The sequence below is a fragment of the Sus scrofa genome, chromosome 1 (genome assembly GCF_054392235.1).
Source record: "Sus scrofa isolate SSC_HxYL_T2T_F1_AM1 chromosome 1, Sscrofa_HxYL_maternal_Yorkshire_Landrace_v2.0, whole genome shotgun sequence".
Taxonomy (NCBI): domain Eukaryota; kingdom Metazoa; phylum Chordata; class Mammalia; order Artiodactyla; family Suidae; genus Sus; species Sus scrofa.
Genome location: NC_139383.1, coordinates 74960763 through 74977953, shown reverse-complemented (window position 1 = coordinate 74977953; position 17191 = coordinate 74960763). Strand labels below are relative to the sequence as shown.

At 45.7% G+C, this 17191-nt stretch overlaps 1 long non-coding RNA gene across 7 annotated transcripts in view; it reads right to left on the bottom strand.

The window, feature by feature from the left end:
- Positions 1-17191, bottom strand: part of LOC106508915 (uncharacterized) — a 70752-nt gene that overhangs the window by 35544 nt on the left and 18017 nt on the right. For 4 of the 7 annotated variants that reach the window (XR_014806992.1, XR_001306053.3, XR_014806993.1 and 1 more), the window contains 3 exons: positions 16310-16460; positions 15140-15336; positions 10661-10818 (listed from right to left, as the gene is read on the bottom strand). This is a non-coding gene — a long non-coding RNA (uncharacterized LOC106508915). The remainder of the gene's footprint in view (positions 1-10660; positions 10819-15139; positions 15337-16309; positions 16461-17191) is intronic. The other 3 variants (XR_014806996.1, XR_001306052.3, XR_014806995.1) reach the window with 2 other exon arrangements.

Sequence of the window (17191 nt, the reverse complement as noted above, 5' to 3'; positions counted from 1 at the left end):
CTCAGCGTGGGGGCCCTGAGGACCCCTCCCACTCGAGACTTTATGATGCTCATCCTAACGGAACAGGGTGATTGCACTAAACCTTGCATCTAGAGATGTCCTGTTCCTAGAGGTTGATTTTTATTTCTTTTTATTATTATTATTTTTTAACAGCCACAGCCATGGCATATGGAAGTTCCTGGGCCAGAATTGAACCTGCGCCTCTACAGCAACCCAAGTTATTGTAGTCAGATTCTTAACCCACTGTGCCACAGCAGGGACTCCAAAGTTGATTTTTTTTAACATTTCCAATACTGATCATTTACATTTCTTAATGTCATTGTCATTTGCCTCCCATGTCTCAAAGGCCAGAAAGCAATTCTGATTCATTGGGGCAAAAGCTGAGGAAAGACCTACATTTTACAGAATAAAAAGGCCTAAGTCCTCACAATAACTATACAGTGGCAGATACTTTTATGCCCATTTTAGAGAGAGAAAACTGAGGCTCAGCAAGTTTAGTAACTTCCCCTAAGTCATGGCTAATAAGTAATGGACACAAGATTTGTAGTCAGATCTGTTGACACTGAAATCCACAGGGTTGCTGTTGTTGTTGTTGTTGTTGTTGTTGTTTTTTAAGGGGCACAGTTTGGGACATTCAGAGATAAGCTCAGATACTTGTTGCTCACAGTCACAAACTGGGACAGAAATAGCCTGAGCTGGAGGGCAGGGGTGGGGACAAGGGGCTGGAGAGCAGCTGCCTCCACCCTCCTGGGACAGAGCATAGTGTCACAGGCGACTGTGCCGGGGGCTGAGGCCAGGTGTGAGGAGCATACTTGAGAGGTTGTATGTGTGGCCCTCACCCCTCATCCAGCTCAGGCCCTGTCCTCTCTCTCCTGGGCCACCAGCCTCCTGTGCCTTCACCAGATTATAACCACCAATCTGCCCATGTCACTCCCCACTCTACTCTTCCATTGCTGCCCTCCTCTCAGAGCCAGAGTTCAAATCCCTCCCAACCCCTCACTTCTCCACCCTCTCCCTCCCACCAGGCCAGATGCATCCAGCCCTCGGGTCCCCTGAGCTCACATCCCCCACCCCCTGCACTCAGTCCTCGTAGCTGTTCCTGGAATTCCATGCTCTGCCTCAGATGCCAGGATCTTCATGCAAATCAAGCTTTCAAAGGAGGTATTTGTGAGTATGTCTGTTGCACTGCTTTTCTTTCTCCCTCAAGCTCCAAGTGGGCAGTCACCTCCTTCTGAGATCCATGTGTGCGGGGCCAGTAGAGCGCCTACCACACTGTAGCACTCAATAGATATTTGCTGTATGTATAGTTAACAAGCATATAATTTATGTTCTCATTTAAGTCAGTGAGGAAAATGCTGAGCAGAAGTGGGCCAAGGCGAGGGCAGGTAGCTGTCAGCAGATACCACCCTCCAGGTGAGGTCAGGCCCTTTATCTGCACATCTGGGTCATCCACCTGCATCTTCAGGAAGTCCATGCACCTCTACACCTCCAGGTCCTGTTCCCAGTCACTGGGAAATCACGTGAAATGCCTGCTAATGTCCCTTCAGCAGGTGCCTACACACTCCTTTGCTCTCCCAAGTCAAGAACCCTTTATGAAAGAAAATGAGTCTAATCTTGATGGAACTTCCTATAGGTGCTCCTTCTTCAAGTTCTCAAAAAATCTCTTGGTTATTTTACTACGTATGATCTGATCCTTAGGAAACCGGGAACAAGCTCTGAACAAATGGGCCAGGACATTATTTTTTCCAGATCTACTAAGGTAATTGACATTCAATAAACTGCAAAACCTAGAATTGTATAGTTGATGAGTTTGGGCAAATGTTTACCCCCATGAAACTATTACCATAATCAAGATAATGAATGTTTTCTTCCATAACCTCCAAAGGTTTCCATGTGCCCCGGTATAATCTATCCCTTTATCTACCTCCTTCCTGAGACAGCCACTGATCTGCTTTCAATCCTAATAGATTAGTGTGCACATTTAAAATTTTTAAATAAATGAAATCATACTGTATTTTTAGGGGGAAGCAACTGGCTTCTCTCAGTCAGTAGCATGGTTTTAAGGTTCATCCATGTTTGTGCATGTGGTAATGGTTCTTTTCTTGCTGAGAAGCATTCCATTATTTCTTTATCCATTTACCTATTACAGATATTTGGGTTGTTACCCACTTGGAACCATTTCAAATAAGGCTGCTATGAACGTTTGTGTACGAGCCTTCTGTGGACATATGTTTTCATTTCTCTTACATAAATACCTAGGAATAGAATGGCTGGGTCATTTGGTAGTCGGATATTTAACTTTTTAAGAGACTACCAAACTCTTTTGCAAAGTATTGCACAAAGCTGTCTTGATTAACAGTAGCTCCATAATGGCTTCAAATCAGATAGAGTAAGTCCTCCAGCCTTGTTCTTTTTTATGTTAGATTTGGTTATCGTACATCCTTTACATTTCCATATACATTTTAGAATAAGATTGTCAATCTTTACAAAAGATCTTCCTGGGATTTTGATTGCGAATATGTTGACTCTATAGGTCAGTTGGGGGAAATATTGAGTTTTCCAATCAATGAACACACTATAGCTTTCTGTCTAATTGTATCTTCTTTAATTTCTCTCAGTGCTGATTTGTAGTTCTCAGCACAGAAGATCTGAACATCTTTTATTAAATGTATTTCCAGCTATTTTATGTTTCGTGGTGTTATAAGTGGGATTGCTTTTTAAAAATTTCCTTTTCCCATTGTTTGCAGCTAATGCATAACCATATAATTGATTTTCTTATAATAATTTTGTATCCTAAATTCACTTATTTGTTCTATTCATTATGTTGGAGATTCTTGAGATTTTATGTATAAACAATCATAACATGTACAAATAGGGACAGTTTTATTTGCTCTTTCTTGACCTGTACTCCTTTCACTTCTTTTTCTTGCCTGATTGCAATGGCTAGGACCTCTAGTACAACAGTGAATAGAAGTGAAAGCAGGCATCCTTACCATCTGATCATAGGAAGGAAGTTTAATCTTTCACCTTTAAGTGTGATGTTTATTATTGGATTTTTTGGGGAGGGGGTTCTTTTTTTGTTGTTGTTTTTGTTTTGTTTTTGCTTTTTTTTAGGGCTGCACCCTCAGCATATGGAAGTTCCCAGACTAGGGGTCAAATTGGAGCTACAGCTGCCAGCCTATGCTATGGCCACAGCGATGCCAGATCTGAGTTGCTTCTATGACCTACACCACAGCTCATGGTAATGCTGGATCCCTAACCCACTAAGAGAGGCCAGGGATCAAACCCACATCCTCATGGATACTAGTCAGATTCCTTTCCACTGCACCACAATGGAATAATAGGAACTCCCTATTATTGGGCTTTTTATAGATGTCTTTTATAAACTTGAGGAAGTTTCTACTTGCTTAGAGTTTTAATCATGAATGTGTGCTGAATTTTATCAAATGCTTTCTGTGTGTTGATTGAAATGATCTTTTATTAAGGGTTAGTCCATTCAGGCTGCTATATCAAAATGCCAGTCCAGGTGGGTATTAATCAACATAAATAATTTCTCACAGTTCTGAAGGCTGGGAAATCCCAGATCAAGGCACTAGCAGATTCAATGTCTGGTAAGGGCTCTCTTCCTGGTTCAGAGATGGCTGGGTATTTGCTATGAACTCACATAGCAGAAGAGATGAGGGAAATCTCTGAGGGCTCTTTTATAAGGGTATGAATCCCATTCAGGAAGCCTCCACTGTAATGATCTCCTTCCCTCCCAGAGGCTCACCTCTTAATGTCATCACACTGGGGATTAGGATTCAACAAATGAATTTGGGAGAGACACAAACATTCAATCTACACCACTAAGACAGGTATAAATTTATGGAGGTTAAAAAAAAAAAAAAGGCATGGAGTATGAGATCCTGCCACCATAGAATGCTCCAGACATCTTGGGGATGAGAAGTGAAGGTGATATAAGGATTAGAAAGAGCACGATCTTTTCAGTTATCTGACGTGGCCATTGATTCCCAGTTCTACATATTACTATAAGCCAGTTAACTTAATGACATTGAGTCGCAGTCTTCTCATCTCTAAAATGGAGGGGAAAATACCTACCTTTAAAAGTTGTGGTGAGGATTAAAGAGAAAAAAACATGCACAGTGGGTAGCATATATATAATACATACTCTTGCATATGCTGCTGGATGTGAAACTGGAGGCATTGGTCTCTGAGGGTAAAGATAAAGTGTACACACTGGAATGTCAAAGATAAAGATTCCAGTCCAATTTCAGCAGAAGGTGGTAAAAAAATATGTGACTATCTGGACAAAGATCTCTTCATTTCTTTCTTGTTTGTCTCAATGATCCTGAATAGCAGACATATGAGATAAAAAGCCATATACACTCTAAAATGACATTATTTTTTGATTAAACAAGATGTTGGATCCAGAAGATACAGAACCTATCTTTTGCAAGAAGTCCATCTTTTGTGATCACAGGTTAAAAAAATTCCCTAAACCTACCTAAAGAGGCAAAAGACCCATACTCTGAGAATTACAAGATGCTGATGAAAGAAATAAAAAATGATACAAACAGATGGAAAGATATACCATGTTTTTGGATTGGAATGGTCAATATTGTTAAAAGGGCCATACTACCCTAAGTAATCTAGAGATTCAAAATAATACCTATCAAATTACCAACAGCATTTTTCACAGATCTAGAACAACAACAACAACAACAAAAAAATCTTAAAAATTTGTATGGAAACATAAAACCCCCAAATAACCAAAGCAACCTTGAGAAAGAAAAACAGAGGTAGAGGGATCAGGCTCCCTGACTTCAGACTATACTACAAAGCTACAGTCATCAAAACAGTATGGCACTGGCACAAAGACTTATAGATCAATGGAACAGGATAGAAAGCCCATAAATAAACCCACACACCTATGGTCAATTAATCTACAACAAAAGAGGCAATAACATACAATGGAGAAAAGAGAGTCTCTTCAATAAGAAGTGCTGGGAAAACTGGAGAGCTACATGTAAAAGAATGAAATTAGAATATTCTCTAACACCATACAGGAAAATAAACTCAAAATGCATTAAAGACCTAAATGTAAGATGGTATTCTACGAAACTCTTAGAGGAAAACATAGAACACTCTGATAAATCACAGCAATATCTTCTTGGATCCACCTCCTAAAGTAATAGAAATAAAAGCAAAAATAAGCAAATGGGATCTAACTAAACTTAAAAGCTTTTGCACAGCAAAAGAAATCATTAACAAAATGGAAAAACAACATACTGAATGGGAGAAAATATTTGCATGTCACTCCCTGCAAACTTCCAGTGGAAGGCAACACTTATTAGGCCATGACTAAGTAGAACTACACTATTATACTATATACTGTATTATATTTATTACATATTATGATATATAGTTAGGTTTTATTACCCCCATTTTATAAATAAGAAGAAAGCTAGCATAGATATACTAACCACTTTGTGTATTTCACCTAAGTTAATCATTTCAACACCCTGCAATGTAGGCATCATTATCTCCACTTGATAGCAATGGAAGGAAGGTGTCCTGTCTGGGGTCACATAACTAGTGACAGAGCAAGAAAAGGAGCTCAGTCTTCTGGTACTAGGGTGGAAGGTCACCATGGTTGCCTGCATCCACCTGAGGTGAGCTGGCCACTGGGACAAGAATGGACAGAGATCCAGATGTGAGTCACTGGGACAAGAATGGTCAGAGATGCAGGTGCAAGTTCCCCAGGAGGACGGTGGATACAGGTGCTACTGACTCACCCCCACTAAACTCCCTTCCAGGTGGGCCCCTAGGGGAAGAGAGAATGAATGTGGAAGGGTTAAAGGACCTCCCAAACAAAGGGGCTTTGTTTTCTGGAGACACCACAGAGTGCCAGGAGACAATCAGCCCTCATTTCTATGATTCTGGACTCTCAAACATGACAGCCTTCAGATCAGTACAGCCCTTGTTGACTTTGCTGCTTACATCTGACCGGTACACTTCGAAAGGAAGTAGGCAGAAGTGCTTCGCTCAGATGTTCACATGAATATTCTCACTACCCCTAGCCCTGCCCAGTTTGAAGCTGAATGAGAGGGAAAGGCGGGACAGCCCAAACCTTGAAACTTCAGGAAATCGCAGGTAGAGGAGAGTGAGGAAAATGTTACCCTGACATTCAAAATTAAAAGTTGTCATAAGGTGGTTACTGGATTGTATTAATTGCCAAGTTATTTGCTAGGGTGTGGGGATGAAAAGACCTCACGGCAGGAAGCTGAGTGTAATTTAGTAATCCCACGGAGACACTCGACAGACACTGTCCTCAGATGTTTGGAAACCTGACTTTAAATGTAATCTGTGGGTGGAGGGGGGAGCTCAGATTTGCGGAACGTTGCCACACTATTCCAGGTTTAGATTTGAATGTCTTCATGTTGGGTGGGGAGGGGAGACACAGGCAATGAGGTGTTTGTTAGCATCCCAGACAAATGATGCAGCTTCTTTCTCAGCAGCAAAAACAGTTTGATAAACCAGCCAGCAGCTTGCTTAGGTCCAACGGTCCATTCATAAAAGGCTACCCGGAGTAAGAGGATAAAAGCAGAGATCAAAATGAAAAATCAATCAGAGACTGTAGAAATGGGCCCGTAGGATAAATGACACCCCAAATCCAAGTTGGCAATTTTATTCTTTTTGTTTGTTTGTTTTGTTTTTTGTCTTTTTGTCTTTTTGTCTTTTCCAGGGCCACACCCACGGCATATGGAGGTTCCCAGGCTAGGGGTCTAATCAGAGCTGTAGCCACCAGCCTACACCATAGCCACAGCAACGTGGGATCCGAGCCACGTCTGCAACCTACACCACAGCTCATGGCAACGCCAGATCCTTAACTCACTGAACAAGGCCAGGGATCAAACCCACAACCTTGTGGTTCCTAGTCGTATTTGTTAACCACTGAGCCACTATGAGAACTCCCAGCAGTTTTATTCTCTGTTAGGTCCTGGATCCACTTGGGAACCTGAGGAACACAGAGATAAATCCATACAACTTTGTGTAAACCTAAGGTGCTCACTGTCCCACTGAGGCCTCACCATACACCTTATGGGCAGGCAGAGCCTATGTTTAGAAGCCCTAGTCTTGGCAGAAACCATCTTTGAACTAGCAAGTGGCATTATGGTTCTCTTCTTTTGAGATAATTAGCTGAGACAACTTTTAGAGCTACGTCTGGAAGTGCTCCAAGAAACCATTTCACTTAATCATCTGAGGTAGTCTATTAAATATCGGCTGTTCTGGAAAACTGGCCTGCAACCTGCCTGTACTGGTGACTCAATAGAATTGATAAAAGACCATCACCTACAGGATGGATTTGGATCCCATTAACCCCTCTCTGGCTGTCGTGCAAATATTGAACACAGCCGTCCGGTGGAACAAGGTGGGGTTGGGGATGCGATCTTCAAATGCCACCAACGATTGATTCCCAAGGAAGTGATTTTGTCCTTTGCAAAGCACACAGTGAGATAGGCCAATGTGAGGGACTGTCATCTTCTCCCATGCAGGAGGTCATTAGCAACCAGTGCGGGAGGGGGGCTCAGGCTCCAGGGGAATGTTCAAGGGAGGGTTCTCCACCCTGAACCAGTGCTGGTGTCCCCCACCACTCCTAGAGCACGGACCCACATGGACGCCCCGTCACGGCCAGGCTGGAAGGTGAACTGGCAAGCACTTACTCACAGCTCTTGGCTGCCTTCTGAGTTTGTTCAAGGAGTGCTGCAAAGGCAGATGATGCTACTGACCCATGACAGTCTCCCTCCCTACACCAAGCAAGGTAGGTACTTCCTAAATCTTTTCGACACTGCCGGGTCATTCCAGAACACCCTCCAAGATGTACGTGGGTCATGCTACCTAGAGCAGATTCCACTGCCTGGGACACTGTTGTTTTCCAAGGGCTGCTTGGTGTCCTGGGCTGGTGTGCAACAGTGTGCGTGGAGGGTCCCTACTGCCACACCTCACAGTGGCTCCCCCACTGCACCGGAATCTGAACGCACAGAGATGGTGCAGGGCAGTTGTTTGTGAGCTCCAGGCCAGGGATTGAATCAGATGGATCATCACAGCCACAGCAACACAAGTTCCAAGCCGCATCTGTGACCTACCCCACAGCGCACAGCCATGCCAGATCCTTAATCAATGGAGTGAGGCCAGGGATTGAACCTGTGTCCTCATGGGTACTAGTCAGGTTCTTAACCCACTGAACCACAACAGAAACTCCTGTGAGATTGCTCAAAGGCAGAATGACTGTAGTCCTGTCACTTCATGGAACATCTTCAATTATTCATAAGTAAACACACAGTAAATCAGGTTGCATTTCACACTAGAGCCTAGATTTGAGTCCAGATAAGGTGATTTTTAAGAAAAACTAAACTCAAAAATTCTTAAAATAGGGAAAAATCATACCTAATTTCCTACTCCCTACCCCCACCTAATACCCCATGAATTGGGAAAAGACCAGAATTCTTTGCCTTGGGAAGAAATCTAGCTTGCAATGCAAGAGCATCAGCTGGGAGACACTGGGTTACGAGGGGGGTTTTTTGTTTGTTCATTTGTTGGGTTTTTTTGTTTTTGTTTTTGTTTTTTTTTTTTGTCTTTTCTAGGGCTGTATGCAGCATATGGAGGTTCCCAGGCTAGGGGTCGAATCGGAGCTGTAGCCACCGGCCTACACCAGAGCCACAGCAACATCAGATCCGAGCTGCGTCTGTAACCTACACCACAGTAACGGCAACGCCAGATCCCCAACCCACTGAGCAAGGTCAGGGATCGAACCCGCAACCTCATGGTTCCTAGTCGGATTCGTTAACCACTGCGCCATGATGGGAACTCCTGGTTTAAGGTTTTAAAAGAGAAATGAAGGACAAAAACAGAGAGAGAGGGAGGAAGGGAGAGAGAAGGGGAGAATTATTTGTGTTACTATTAACTGAATTAAATCTCCATATTGTCTAATTATAGCAGGCATTTCCTTTTGGCCTGGCTTCTTGTTTCTCCAAAAAATCATAGTGTCTCACCCAGCTTTCCATTTAGCCTCACAATTTACATCTATTTCAAGCAGTCTGAATGGCAGTCTGATGTGGACGCTGAGATTTCTTTCTACTGAGATTTTCTGAAAAGACTTAAAATGAGAGTTTAAAAAGTTCTATTTATTCAGGGCTCCCTAGCAATGAGGAGGGGCCTGCCAGAGCCATCCTCACCCCAGAACTCCCTTTGCGCTGGCTTCCCACAGTGCATCAAATGTTTCCCACACGGTTGTGCAAGAAGTCTTTCCAGAAGACAGGAAGCATGTTAGAAAAGAGAAGCGACTTGGGAGCGAAACAAACTTAGACTCAAATCCCAGTCATTCTACCACTTGTTAGCTGGTAACCTTAGAAAATTATGTAGCCACTCTCTCAGTTGCCTCTCTATATTAAGGACTGTTATAAGTATGAGATCAAGTCTGAATATAAAACTGATGCTCTAGGAAATCAATGCATACATAATAGTGCTCAATGCATGTTGATTTCAGTGTGAGTCAGGAAAACAGAAACCAACATCTGAGGATAGAAAACAGGAGGGATTTTTTTTTTAGTCTTTTTGCCTTTTCTAGGGCCGCTCCCGCGGTATATGGAGGTTCCCAGGCTAGGGGTCAAATCGGAGCTGTAGCCACAGGCCTACACCAGAGCCACAGAAACACAGGATCGGAGCTGCGTCTGCAACCTACACCACGGCTCTTGGCAACGCCGGATCCTCAAGCCACTGAGCAAGGCCAGGGATCGAACCTGCAACCTCATGGTTCCTAGTAGGATTACATTAACCACTGGGCCACAATGGGAACTCAGAAAACAGGAGGAATTTAATGCAAGGAATTGACGACACAGGTGATGGAAAAGGTGAAGAAGTCAACCAGGGGAAATTGAGACAACTCAGCAATGAGTAGGAGTAGGAAGGGAAGCCACCACTGCCCAGGGCTGGAGGGGCACAGGGAAGACGTGGCTCTGCCAGATCAGGCACCGAGGTCATAGGAAGGAAACTGGGGCCACAGCAGGAATCGGGGGTCACAGGAGAAATGAAGCAGTGGCCAAAGATGACATCTAAGGCAGAGGAGGAGAAGGAACACCGGGTTTCCTCCCAGTCCCACCCATGCTCCAATCTCTTGCCAGAGCCTCCAGTTGGCAACAGCAATAGCCAACTGACCCAGTAGTCCAGGAAGCACAGCCTGCAGGGCCCGCTGCCTGCCCTGCAGAGCAGACGGGAGGCTGAACATCTGGCCTAGGGGAAAGCAGGCCCAGCCAGCCCTGGAGACCAGAAGTCCTGACATGCCCGGCCTCCCCACACTGGAGCCTATCCAGGCTCAGAGCTGCCGTCTCTCAGGCTTGCAGGTACTCCCCTGCACTCCATCTCTCCTTAGAGCTGTCACCAGCTTCTGTCACCTTCTAAATTGACCCTGGGGTACACTAATCTCCCTCTCTTTCTACGCAGGGCTTCTAGAAGGCAAACACACAGCCCTGCACTCTAAACCCATCATGTTGGGCAGAGTGGGCTGGGCAGCCACTAGAATGAAGGCACATGGAATTTCAAGGGCCAGCAGGCACGGTGCAGCCCTCAGGCCTGGGCTGAGGGTCCTTGCTCTGTACTTTACCTTTAAAAGGCTTGGATTCCAAGAGCCAAGGAGAACTGGCTACCACCCCCATGCTCTGGGTATCCAGGACACTCCAAATTCCATGCACGTTCCAGAACCTGTCCAGAGATTGGTAGCTGGGTCACATCTGGATCTGATCCTCTGGAAGACAGAGCATCCTGAAGGGAGGAGGGAGTCGTGAGCCTGATTCCTGCTAACTCACACAGACCTTATAGTCCACCAAACATTTTAAGTCCTTTTCACCCCATGTCATAGACTAAACCAAAGTCCAGAAGTTGTATTTATCCCAACTAAGCTTCATACTATTAGATCCTACCCACCATTTCAGTCTGCCTGGGTCCTATTTCTGCAACCAAACTTAATTTTCTCACCCACTGCAGCATCATCTGCCCTTGATGTTATTGATTTTAAAAATATCCAAGACAACAGGAGTTCCCATTGTGGTGCAGTGGAAACGAGTCCAACTAGGAACCATGAGGTTGCAGGTTCAATCCCTGGCCTCATTCAGAGGGTTAAGGATTCCTCGTTGTTGTGGCTGTGGTGCAGGCCGGCAGCTGTACCTCTGATTAGACCTCTAGCTTGGGAACCTCCATATGCCACGAGTGCGGCCCTAAAAAGCAATAATGTGTGTGTGTGTGTGTGTGTGTGTGTGTGTGTGTGTGTTTCCAGGACAACCATCTTGGGGCAGAGACTAGGTGTCCACTGCATACAGACTTCCTGATGTTACTGTCAGTCAGCATTTCTCAGGTTACGTAGTCAATTAGTTATGAGTGCTTCCCAGTAAAAGCATGTCTAGCTCAGAGTTCTCCAGTTTTTGTCCACAAGGATGTTGTGAGAGGCATTCTCAGCTGAGATCCAGATGTCCCATGTCATCGGCATCCCTGATCTACCAGCCCAGTGACCCCATGAGAGGAAGAAACAAGGTGAGACTGGCATTTGTTTCAGGTGGATCCCGTAGCTCTCTAGGGATCTGTGCTCCTATTTTTAAAGGGAACAAAACATCTGCCCAATGGCATGCGCTAGAGTTTTATTGGGGTTCCCTCATACTGTGGGTGTTTTCAGAATCTAAAGTATTCTCCCTTTTGATGGAATTCCCATTGTGTCTCAGCAGGTTAAGAACCTGACTAGTATCCATGAGGATGTGGGTTTCATCCCTTGCCTCGCTCAGTGGGTTAAGGATCTGGCGTTGCTGCAAGCTACAGCGTAGGTCACAGAGGCGGCTCAGATCTGGTGTTGCTGTGGCTGTGGCATGGGCCAGCAGGTGCAACTCCCATTCAACCCCTAGCCCTGGAACTTCCATATGCTGCAGATGCAGCCCTAAAAAGGAAAAAAAAAAATTAAATAAAATAAAGTGTTCTCCCTTTGAAAACTAGGACTTTTGCCCACCCTGGAGGCTCTTTCCCAGTTGCTATGGGCTGTGAAAGATTAACAACAGCCATGGAGCAGGTTAGGGCTGGGTGCACTGGTTGGGGAAGTGGATCTGGACCCCCTTCCGACCCTGTCCTGTATCTCCTCACTAACCTTAGGTTCCAGTTCCAACTCAGTTGAGCTATTTTTTCCTTTGCAGACTGAAGATTATGCTTAAAAGAGAAAAGGGCAACAGGAATTTGGCATTTTGTCATACTTTCGCTGTGTAGTGCAGGCTAAAGAGTTTGAATTTGATCTGGTAAGTAGAGAAGTCACTGAAGACTTTTGAAAAAAGAAGTGATGTGATTCTATTTTAGGTGAGGAGTTTTAAGGATTTTGACGGTTTTGCATCATTAGTACATTGCCTTTAGCATCCACATTTAACACTAGCAATTGCCTATAAGTGTGGCAGGCAGTGCAAAATATACTAGCTAAGGTTGATCATTTTATGTTCAGTGGGAGGCAGAAAGAGGAAGGGGTGGTGGGTAGGGTTTAGAGGCTGACAGTCCTAGGTTTAAATTCCATCTCCATCATTTAAAGGCAGAGGACCTTTGGAGTTCCAGTCGTGGCTCAGTGGTTAATGAATCTGACTAGGAACCATGAGGTTGTAGGTTTAATCCTTGGCCTTGCTCAGTGGGTTAAGGATCTGGCATTGCCGTGAGCTGTGGTGCAGGTCGCAGATGCGGCTCGGATCCCGCGTTGCTGTGGCTGTGGTGTAGACCGGCAGCTACAGCTCCGATTCGACCCCTAGCCTGGGAACCTCCATATGCCGCAGGAGTGGCCCTAAAATTGGCAAAAAGACAAAAAAAAAAAAAAAAAAAAAAGGCAGAAGACCTTCAACAAGAACCTTACCACCTCCAAGCCTCAATTTTCCCATCTGTAAAGTGGAAGAACATAATTGTACCCACTTCACGGGGAGAGGAGGAGGATGGAGATGATGAGTGTGAAGTGCCTGGCTCTGCAGACAGAGTAAGTGCCCAGGAAGTGGTCCTTCCCCGGAATCCTCTATCTTCAGTGTTATAATCACACATGATCACCTTACAGCAGCCTGAGAAGAGTGGAGCTCTGTCGGGTTCTGTAGAAGCAGCCACCGCCCAGACGCAGAGGTGGTGCCTGCGTGCAGCGCGACTCTGAGCTGATGCTGCCAGGGCTTGCCAGGGCCCCAACCCCTGAGTGACTTGCAGGGGAGGCTGGCCCTAATTCCTAGAGTCCTGATCGCTGGTCCCACCCTAATTGGCTCTACCTGGGTGTGTATTTTGTCAGGCATTGAGGGGGTTAATGGCTGGAAGAACCGGTTTTAAAATGCACCCTCAGGAGTTGGTCCAGGTGACTCTTCAGAGGAGACTGCAGCCTGGATGGGAGGCACTGGGCCCCAGAAATGGCGTGCGTCCCAAGGCCCCACCCAAGGTACCCACAGCTTCCTGCACGTGTGGCCTATGGCTGCCCACCCACCAGTCTGGGTGTGTAGAGAAGGAAAATGAAATAGGCCTGGGGAGGCATTGCTGGGGAGGTGCCAGCCACTCCTCCATCCTACTGTCATTCCAAGCTCCCAGGCTGGCCTTCCAAACTGAGCCAAACAGCTTTGGACAGTGCACAAGGCTACTCTGGGAAGGGCCTGTTCAGGCCAGCAGCTTCTCCTGGCCAGAAGTAGCCAGGTTTTGGAGTTCCCATCATGGCTCAGTGGTTAACAAACCTGACTGGTATCCATGAGGATGCGGGTTCGATCCCTGGCCTCACTCAGTGGGTCAAGGATCCGGCATTGCCATGAGCTGTGGTGTAGGTCACAGATGCGGCTCGGATCCCAAGTTGCTGTGGCTGTGGCTACAGGTCCAATTCGATCTCTGGCCTGGAACCCCCATATACCATGGGTGTGGCCCTAAAAAGACAAAAAAGAAAAAAAAAAAAAAAGAGGAAGAAGTAGCCAGGTTTTCTTTTCACTGGACACGTTTCCAACCAGATGCCCCATTCTTTAACTATAGTATGAAGTCTCCCATACAGCTTCAACCCTGTCAAGAATCCCCAGATGTTCTAAACACTAACATAGTATGCTGGGCAAAACACCAAGGCCTTCCATAGGCTGACTCATTTAGTCCTCACCCCACACCCATAATGTGAGTATTATGACTGCCCTCATCTTACAGATGAGGGACCTTGCTCAAAGCCACGCAGCTGAGTGGCAGAGATGGAATTGGAATTCTTTTTTTTTTTTTTTTTTTTTTTTTCCTTTTAGGGCCAAACCCCTAGCACATGGAATTCCCAGGCTAAGAGTCAAATTGGAGCTGCAGCTGCCTGCTTCCACCACAGCCACAGCCACAGCTCAGATCCGATCTGAGCTGTGTCTGTAAACTACACTACAGCTGTGGCAACAATGGATCCTTAACCAACTGAGTGAGGCCAGGGATTGAACTTGCATCCTCATGAACCCTGTGTCGGGTTCTTAACCCGCTGAGCCACAATGGCAGCTCTGGGATTGAAACTCTTAAAAGCTTGCCTTGCACTGTATTCTATTTCCTCTTTTGTGATAGAAAGTTGGGGACTTGGAGACCTGGTAAGGACCACTGCCCGTCCGTGGGCCCCAATCCACTTCCTCCAGAGACGTCGTCCAAGCAAAAATAACCTGACTGTCCAGTGACCAGGTTAAGTTGGACTTCCAGACCTCTGGGGAAGGATGCAGGCAGAGCAGAACCCACACTCTCCCTGGCTCTCACTGCCCCCTACACACACACACACCCCTTCTCACTCCTCCCCTTGGGTCCAGGCAGCAGCCACAGCCTCTGGCCACTGGAGCATTAACTCTCCTTTTCTTACAATTGTGGGTTCTAACATATATATATATAACAAAATTTACCATCTTGACCACTTTTCAGTGGATAGTTGAGCAGTGTTAATATAGTCACGTTATTGCAAAACCAGCTCTCCAGAACATTTCTGATTTGCAAACCTGAAACTATCGCCATTCCATAGTAACCCTCCTTTTCCCTCCGCTTCCCCCCAGCCCCTAGAAACTACCATGCTTCTTTCTATAACTATGAGTTTGACTATTTAAGATAACTCATATAAGTTGAATCATACCGTGTTTTGTCTTTTTGTGATGGGCTGATTTCACTTAGCATAAGGTCCTCCAGGCTCATTCCTGTTGTGTATGTGATGAGATTTCCTTCCTTTTTAAGGTTAAATTTGTATTGTCTGTATACGCCACCTTTTGTCTATTCTTTCATCTGTGATGGACACGTCGGGGGCTTCTGCCCTCTTGGCCAGTGTGAACAGTGCTGCAGTGAACATGAGTGCACAAATATGTCTTTGAGACCTTGCTTTCAATTCTTTTGGAAATACACCCACAAGTGGGGATTTCTGGATCATGCAGTAGCTCTCGTTTTAATTTTTTGGGAACCTCCATACTGTTTTGCAGAGAAGCTGCACGATTTCACATTCTCACAAACAGGGTACGAAGTTTCCAGTATCTCCACATCTATGCCAACGCTTGCTATTTTTGGTTTGTCTTTGTGTGTGTGTGTGTCCATCCTGATGGACGTGAGGTGTGGAGCCTTAACTCTTTTTTTTTTTTTTTTCTTGTCTTTTTAGGGCCGCACCCACACCATATGGAGGATCGCAGGCTAGAGGTCAAATCGGAGCTGTAGCTGCCAGCCTACACCACAGCCACAGCAACGCGGGATCCAAGCCACATCTGCGACCTATACCACAGCTCACAGCAACGCCAGATCCTTAACCCACTGAGCAAGGCCAGGGATCAAACCTGCAACCTCATGGTTACCAGTCGGGTTTGTTAACCACTGAGCCACAACAGGAACTCGGAAACTTAACTCTTGTGTGGAGTCCTGCGCCCACTGACTAGAGGATGCCAGGCTTGAGACTCACACATGATAGCAAGAGCTCCTGCTACATTCTCCCCGTGGCCAAAGAAGCCAAGAAATTCTTGCTGACTTGCTGAAAGCCTGGGGCATAGGTTAGTCGTAGAGAATCCCTAAGGAACTGCTATGATTCAGTAAACCTTGGGGGGAGCAGTGTTTTCAGCAGGTGTTGGATAGACATTAATGATTGTGGAGGGTAAGCTCCATGCAGGCAGAGATGTTTGTTTGTCATTTCTGCATCCCCAGCACCTGGCACCTAGTAAGTGCTCAGAACACACCTGCCGAATACACAAAGATACAGGTAGCTTTCTAAAACTATGGAAAGCAGTCCCTCTGAGCTAAGTGGTACACAGAGGTGGCTTTTGCAGCTTACCTTTGGTGGCGCGCAGACCGTTTTTCATGCTAGTCCCAGCTGTCCCTCCTTCTGTGCGCTAAAGCATTAGGCACCTGGCTTCCAGCCACCAGCCCATTCCTGTCGCTCCTTTCTCTTGAGAATGACTCTGGACTTCGTCTTTCTGACAGGGCTGACAGGGAAAGAGTTTTAAAAGTTTGAGAAGGGATGCCTCAGAGGGAGGTTTTGGCAGGCGGTGATCAATTGTCAGCTTTGCTTTGAGAAAAACAAAGTATATCTGTCCTCGCTCCTTACAGGAAAGATTTTTTAAGGATCTCAGCACTTTTCTGTGCAAAGAGAGATTTAACTATCCACCAATCCCACCTCCAGACACTTGAGTGGGGAAGGAAAATGAGGGAGTTTTGAGCTAATACAGACACAGCAAAACTTGTTTCCTCCAGGATGGTATAAGAAAAGGGCAACAATTGTGAGGAGAGTTTATGCCAGCCCAGATGTCACAGTCTAAGGAATTCAGTGAGAGAACCCTAACTGTGTGCCTGGCCCTGGTCTGAGTGCCTTATACATACTAACTCATCTAGTCCTCCCATCAATCCTGAGGGATGTATGTTAATGCCACACCCATTGCACAGATGGGAAAACCAAGCTGCTGAGAAACTAGGCCACCTGCCCATGGTCCCACCGCTGGCTGGGATTTGGATCCAGATGTGCAGTTCCAGGGTCTGGGCTCTTAACTGTGACCGATGCTGGCTCTCTTCGGTCATTTATCAGTTCGTGTGTGAATTCAACAACCATTTACAGAACGCCTACTACGTGACAACCACCCCCCCCCCACCCCCGCTGCAGCAACCAAAACACAAGCTTCACCCTCCAAGTCTTTCATTCTAACAAGGACGTTCACTCCCC